Raw genomic sequence first — 7,789 nt, forward strand, 5'->3', positions numbered from 1 at the left:
TATCAGATTCCATTATAGATGGTTGTGAGCCACTATGTGATTACTAGGAATTGAACTCAGGACTTCCAAAGAGCAGTCATCTGAGCCATCTCTCCAGCCCCCCTAAAATGCCTTTCGAAGCAGTGATGCTATAGATGGCATTTTTTAAGTTAATTAAAACTGTGCTCGTTAAAACTGTTGCATGCCATGATATCTGTTAAGATCCTGTCAGAATTCGAAGATCTCAAATCTAGGGTTGAGGATTAGTTAACTCTGGTGGTTTAGCTGATAATGCTTCACTAACTCATCTTTAGAAGAAAATAATAAAAAGACAGAACAGAAAGCCACTGGCAGAATAAAAAACTAAAACCCTGGTTCTCACCTGGTTTTTTTTTTTAAGCTCAAAATAGACTATAGATTCAAATGTGAGACCTCACTCAAACACTCAACCCATGGGAAGAGAAAAATGGCAACAATGACATTGTTCTGGGCAAAGATTTTGGGCTCTCTTTTGGTGTGTGTGTGTGTGTGTACAGACAATAAAAGAAAACAGGTATATGTGATTATATCACACTAAAAAAAGCTTATATACATCAAGAGAACAATCAAGATAATAAAGAGACAGCCTACAGAACGGGAGAAAATATTTATAAATAATAAATCTGTCAAAAAGTCAATATCCAGGATATACAAGAAATTCAATCACGCATAGACAAATAACTTGGACTGAGGACTCAATTGGGAACTTAGCAAATGAAGACCTACACAAGTCCAGCAGGTATGTGAAAAGGAACTCAACATCACTAATCACTAGGGAAATGCAAACTGGTTTCACAATGAAATATCATGCCAGTCCAAACAGCTTATTATTGAAAAGTAGAAGACATTAAACTGATAAGAACAGATACTACACTTGATCTTAGCCAAAAGGCCAAAAAGCAATCTTTGACAGTGATAGCAACTACACAGATGCACAGTTGGTAAAGAGAGACAGGGAAGGCTTCTGTGACAATCCTCAGAGTGGACATGGAAGGACTGGGAAATGAGTATGATCAGGGTGTATGATGTAAAATTCCCAAAGAATCAATTAAAAAACATGCTGAGTAATAAAACAGTGAACAATAACTAGTATTGCAGTATGTAGAAAGAAGAGAATCCTTGTACAACAATGAAAACTAGTGTAACCATTAAAGACCAATGTGTAAAGACTCTTCAAAATTCTAAAAGTGTAGAGACCATATTCTACTTGTATGTGTATGTATGTGTGTGTGTAAATATAATCAATGTATCAAAGAGATTCCTACATCCCTATGTTGACTGCAACCTCCTTCATAACAGCCACGTTGTTGAATTAACCTACATGGGCATCAACAGCTGATTGGATAAACAGACATTGTGGAAATACATAATGACAACTACTTGGCCTTATAAAAAGAAGGAAATTGTGTCACTTATAACACCACAGATCGACCTGAAGGGCACTATATCAAATAAAATAAGCTAAATGCAACAGGATCTCACTGGTATGCAGAATCTGAAAAGATTAAACTTACAGAAGCAAATTGCAGAAGGATGGTTAGGTTTTTAGTGATACCAGTTTCTATTAATCAGGAAGAATTCTAGAAATCCATTATTCAAATGGTGACCATAGTTAATAATAATGTATTGCATACCTTAAAAAGTTGCTGAGAGAGTGGATTTGAAATGTCACCATAAAAAATAAGGATGCAAGGTGATAGATATGTTAATTGGCTTGATTTAGCCAGCTTATCGCTCTCAGATATGTCAAAACAAAGCATGTATACTATGTATTTGTACAATCTTTTATTTGCTAATAGATGGTATACAAATTTTATATAGGAGAGCATGAAAGGTCAATAACAACCTAGATCCTCTCTCTAGATGGAATGGAGCCCAACGTTACCAAATGAGAATGGCAGTATTGGACATCTATGGGCTAGCCTACAGTGGAAGGAAGCTCCATCCACAGACGGTAATGAGTAGCCCAGACACCACTCTTTCTCACTGAAAGACTCTGACGATAGATCCTTCTGGCTGGGGCTGCACTTTCTGAGGGACTCACTGCACACAAATGTCCTGAGCATAGACTCCCACGTTGTTTTCTAGGCCCACATGTATCCTATCGATTGGAACTTGAGTCTTACACTACAAGGTGTGTTCAGATGCCAAAAGCACTAATTAAAAGCCCATGAGAGACTGGACAAGATGACAACCAGTTCCAAAGAGCAACGTCTCTGAAAATCATAACAATCTTATGAAGGAGTGCTGTTAGCTCCTTGATTTTGAGGATCTGGAAAGGATCCATACATTTTCCAAAGTGATAGATTTCCTTCAATCAACCGGATTTAAGGATTTTCCTTAAAGCCAAAGCAATGGATTCCCTTTTGTCAGGTTCTTACAACCCTCCCTGAGCTAACAATGCTAGCCCTTCACTACAGTGTGTAAAGTTTACTTATCAACCACCTGCCATTGCTCTACTGAAATCAGACCAGTTCCACCCACAGAGCCCCCAGCAATGCCTCTGCACATCTAGTAGACTGAAAGCTGTATTTTGCAAGATTCACTGGTGATGTGTTGGTTTAAACAGCTAGAAGCCCACCAGCTCCGGTGTTTTCTGCCACTTTTTAAAGCTTAATTATGAAAAGATCAAGGAACAAGGTTCCAAGCTGAGGTAGGAGAACCGAGGAGGGGGTGAGAGGTCCAGAGGCAGCAAGATTGACCTGAGAAAGAAACCAGACATAGAAGAAGAAAGCTGGGCAATCCTGAGGTGGAATGCTATGTGTAACAGAAGAGCATCCATGGAAAGGGGCTGGCACCTCTGAGCAATCTCCAAATGCTGGGAAGGTAGGCGCTATACAAATGTTCACACTCTGGTGGCCCAGGGCTTGCAGGCCTCAAGCTTTTCCCAGCTGTCTGGCCCATTTGAATTTCTAGGAGTGCCTTTCTCTTTCTTACTAAACTGTCCCTATTTCTATCACTATCTATATGTCCCTGATTCAATTTTTGTTTGCTTCAAGTCATAAGAACCTGGAAATGTCTGGAAATGGGTTCTGGACTCTGAGCCATACCTGAAAAAGTCAGCACACCTCTCACAGACACCCAGGAGACATGGCAATCGTGGCCAGGAATGGCATCCCTAACCCATCCTCATAAGGACAGCCAAAAAAGCTGGAGGTGCCTGGGACCAGAAAGCAATGTCTGTATATGCCAGGTCCTTGTTTTGTGTCTATATGGTAACCCCTGGAGATATGTATGAAACTACGCACACACACACACACACACACACTCACTCACACAAACACACACACACACACACACACACACACCCCTTTCATCCATTTGCAGTTCTGGTAAGATGAATGTTTAAATGGTGAATCCAGTCTGTGGAGGAAGAATTTTAATAATACAGGGGTATATTTATCCCTAATTTATCCCCTGTCTTTCAGCAATAACATCTGACTGCATCTGAAGAAGGGCTTCATAGTTCTATAAAGAAAAGCAGCTTATAGTGTGAGAAGCTTATAGTTTTTCAGAGTAAAAAGGGAAATTTATACCAGAGGTGGTTTTAAAAGACAAAACTTTCTCATATACCTTCAAAGAACAAAGTATTCACTCTGAGCCCACGGTTTGAAATTTGTGGCAGGAAATCCTAGTATTTGATAATTCCATTTCTACCGAGACTGGCACATTTCAGAAGCACAATAAATGCTCTTCTCCCTCTGGATTTTCTTCCAGCTTTGTCATTATCCTTGTCATCATTGTTAGTTAGGCATTGGTTTTGCCTAAAGCTATGAAGCATCAGAGACATAGACTTCAAGGCAGTCCCTGAGTAAGCACCAAATCCCAATGGGTCTTACATTAGCATGGCTATATTTTTATTTCCATCAGATTATGAGTCATCCAAGATCCAAAAACCCCTCCACCACTGTGAGTGGAAAAACATCCTAAGGCTCCACAGATCTCCCCCAGACAAATGGAAATGTTGTTACCTGGAGAGCTGCAGCCCCGGTGCCACGGCTGCCTGAGCTAATAAGATTTCAGCCTGTATTGCTTTTGGTCTCACTCCTAGCGATGAGATGTTCTGCTTTGCTGATGGGGCTGTGATGAGCAGTGTAGTGGCATCTGAGCAATGAGAGACAGCCATCAGAGGAAGAAGTGCTCAGACCCTGGAGTCCCGACTGAGACTTGCCTGGCTCTCTTACTGCATAGTATACAGTGGGGAATCTTTGAATATCTGTTGGATTTCAGCCAGATTCAAGCAAGGGTATCCAGATAGGTGGCCCAAGGGTCAGGTTCTGGCAAGTACAGCTTTCTGCCTGTGACTTCGACAAAGTGTGGCCACTGGTCATGTTAGGGAAAGACACAGGTGGTTAACAGACTACTGAAGGGATTTGGTATAGGGAGAGATGTACAGAGATAGTTCCTATGATCCACACATTCCTGGGAAGCAGTGTGAATAGGAGCTACTACGCTTTAGCACCACCTCCAACTAGGAGGGAAGACACTGAATAGTGTAAGTCTCAACCGCACAGATAGGAGAGTTTGAGGCCTAGTCATGGAGAGGGATTGAATTTCAAGGAACTGTAGTTAGGCAGGAACAAGGTAGGCATTAGACAGACAACCTGGCAACTTGTAATGCAGAGGCAGGAAGTATCAGAACTTTTCAGCCTGTCTCAAATATGAAGAGCTCATTTTTACCATTAGACTCAAGGGTAATGTAACTCCAGGCTCCTGGGTGATGGGCATCAGGATACAGTATAACCTATATCCTGTCCAGGAAAAACTGAGTTTGGGGATCTACAGGTGTGACCAAGTCTTTCAAGAACGCAGAGTCTACCTGACCTACAGAGTTTCCTATTGCAGGCTCAAAAATACTATCATCTGGGTATAATTGAATCAACAGTCCCGTGAAGCAGGAGGGTTACTAAGTGATTGTCTTGACCTAATAGCTTGTTTCTTATCGGAAAGAAAGGAACAGGGGTCTTTTTCTAGGCAGCAAATCTAAGCGCTTGACTCTTCATGTGTGTGACACAAATTGGGAAGGTTGGTGAATGACTAAAGGCATCTAGCTCTGGAAAGCCTTCAGTGTTGGCTGTGCAATTGGTGGAACCAGGTGAACAGGCAATTCTATCAAGACTATAAAAGCAGCAAGGCAGAATAAAATCAGTAACTCTGTGATTTGGAAAAAGATACAATCTAGCAGCTGGTGAAAAGGGTGGGGGAAAGACCATTTTCAGTGGCCATGGCATGAATAGATGACAGGGGACATCATGAGAAGAAAAAAGAGACTCTCCCACAAGATCTCTGGCATCCATGAAGTAATTAGGGATGTCCCCTTCAGGCCAACTAATGCTTAAACAAGAAACAGAACCTCTGCCTTCTCTTCCTGTCTCATCTCTGTCATCCAACTCGGATCCTTTTTAAATGTGCTTTGTACCCATTTCCCATTGTGTGAGGCCAAGTGTGGTACAGTCAGAGAAAGAGAGGCTTGGGGACTTTGCAGATAGGAAAGGAGTGGAGAGGGAGACATTTATGGCAACGTGAGAATGAAAGCCTGGGGGCAGAGAGGCCTTTTATCTAGGGATCTGCTTTGCCTTTCCTAACGGCAGAATCAGAGAACCTCCCACACCACTGACAAAGCCCAAACTGCCTACAGAGGCCATGAGCATTTTTTTTTCTAAAGGTACCTCAAATAGAGACATCAAAAGAGAATAAACAAGCTGTGTTCACTTAGGGCCAAAATTATCTAGAGCTGAGATTTTAGCATTCTGCTCTCATTCCTAAATCTAAACACCACCCTTCATAAACCCACGTAACAATTTTGTTTACAAAAACAAATTCCTTAACCTCTAAACCTTGTCAATTACATTGATCAATATAAATTAGAAAGCCAAGAAATATAACAGACAGACAGACAGATCTATTTCAAAGGCACAACTTTTTTATAAGTTACACATGCACATACGTGTATGCACTTGCACACTTGCACATGCACGTGTGCACACACACATACACACACACACACACACACACACACACACGTCTGCTTTATTCTTTCCCTACACACCTTTACGGTTTTCATAAATTTCCACTCTGCTTCATATTGACTTGTCCCAAACTTCCTTTCTGCCCTGCGTTTGCCAAAGCTGAGATCTCTGCAAAGAACTAACTCCCTAAGCATGGGGCGATAGTAAGCACTCTACCTCAGTCCCCACGACCCCTGATAGAAGGAATTAGCTCCTTACATGACAGGAGAGCAAAGGTCAAAGAATCAGCTGGCCTTTGTGATAACAAGCATGGAACTGAGCAGGGAAGAACTGGCAGCAAGCTCTACCCACCACAGCTTCAAGCAAGAAGCTCCCTGGAGACTGCCCCTCAGTCCAGCCGTCTTCGGGATTACACGAGAACTATTCTGTTAGCTCCCTGCAGCAGGAAAGATGGGGTTTGTAAGGCCTTTCCTGAAAGCTCAGCGACCTCCTCCAGCCCCATCTGCCCACAAGCCATTGTGACATGTGTCCTGTCACATTCCAGACTTCCTGGAAGTCTGCAGAAGCTAACCCCAACTCTCCTAGGAGGGAATCTTAGGGAAGTAGTTGAAGATGTCTTTGTAATGACTATGTGTGGAAGAGGAGGAAGAATTGGAAGGAGGAGGAGAAGAAGCTAAGTTAAGAGCACACAAAACCAAAAAGACAATGAGAGGAAGCCCTCGTGAGTTAATATTATAGTTTGGATATAAAGTGATCCAGTCAACTGTCTATGATGGAATCACAAGGACTCTGACTTGATCAATGGATTAATCCAAGGATAGATTTATAATTGATCGACTTACTGGAGGTGATAGAGTTTTAGAGGCAGAATCTAATGTGTGGTCCACGACAATTCTCCATTGTCCAATATGGCCTACAGAAACCAAAAGGTTGGCCACTCTTGATATGGAGGAGAAATTGGGCATCAGGGACATGCCTTTTAGGCTCTATCTTAGCCTGGGCCCCTCCCTGACCACCTCTGATTCCTGGCTACCCTGAGGTAGGTGAGCAGCTCTGCTCCACTATGCCTTTAGTCATGCCTAGTGACCAAGAAGTCATGGACTGAAGCCTCTGACACGCTAGTCAAAATAAACCCCTTTTTGTTGATTTTGTGAGGTACTATCATGGCAGTTAAAAAGCAGTGCAGGAACTTGAGGTTTATTATTGATGCTGAACTGAGTGGATCCCCATAACGGGGTGACTAAGAGTCCCACGGGGTGGTAAGAAACCCCCATCTTACCTGAAGCCCCCCCACCCCGTGTGTGTGTGTGTGTGTATCCAGAATATAGATTTGTGTGTGTGTGTGCGTGTGTGTGTGTGTGTGTGTAGCTAAAGACACTGATGAGTAAGGGAACAAGAACATAGTCCGTAGACTCCACCGACAGGAAACACAGTGCCTACTACAATGGCTAGACAGAAAAGAAAGCCAAAGACAAGCATTTGCTTCAATACCCTCCCACATCACCCATCAGCTACCAGGGCACATCAGACTGGCACCCCTCAGAGCAGTATGGGGGTAAAGAGTGGGGCTTATCAGATGGTTTTCCAAACCTTGCTGAGTGAATCCAGTTGCTGTTTCTACCTGAAGAATGGGAGTCAAAGCTCCAGCCTTGTAGGTCTGTTCTGAGGGTTGTATGTGATGGCCTCCAGAAACAGGGGTCTGAGCTCAGAACCTTTTAGGTCTTGATACACGGCACTATCTCCTTCTCAGAAGGAGCTGCAGGCTCACAAAGCAGAGAAGTAACAGAGAGCACAAAATTCTG

The 7,789-nt window shown here is 42.6% G+C and overlaps 1 pseudogene; it reads right to left on the reverse strand.

Moving 5' to 3' along the window:
- Nucleotides 1-815: 815 nt before the first annotated feature.
- On the reverse strand, nucleotides 816-922 carry LOC115031679 (annotated as a pseudogene).
- Nucleotides 923-7,789: the final 6,867 nt, after the last annotated feature.

Source organism: Mus caroli, chromosome 7, assembly GCF_900094665.2.
Source record: "Mus caroli chromosome 7, CAROLI_EIJ_v1.1, whole genome shotgun sequence".
NCBI classification, from domain to species: Eukaryota; Metazoa; Chordata; class Mammalia; order Rodentia; family Muridae; genus Mus; species Mus caroli.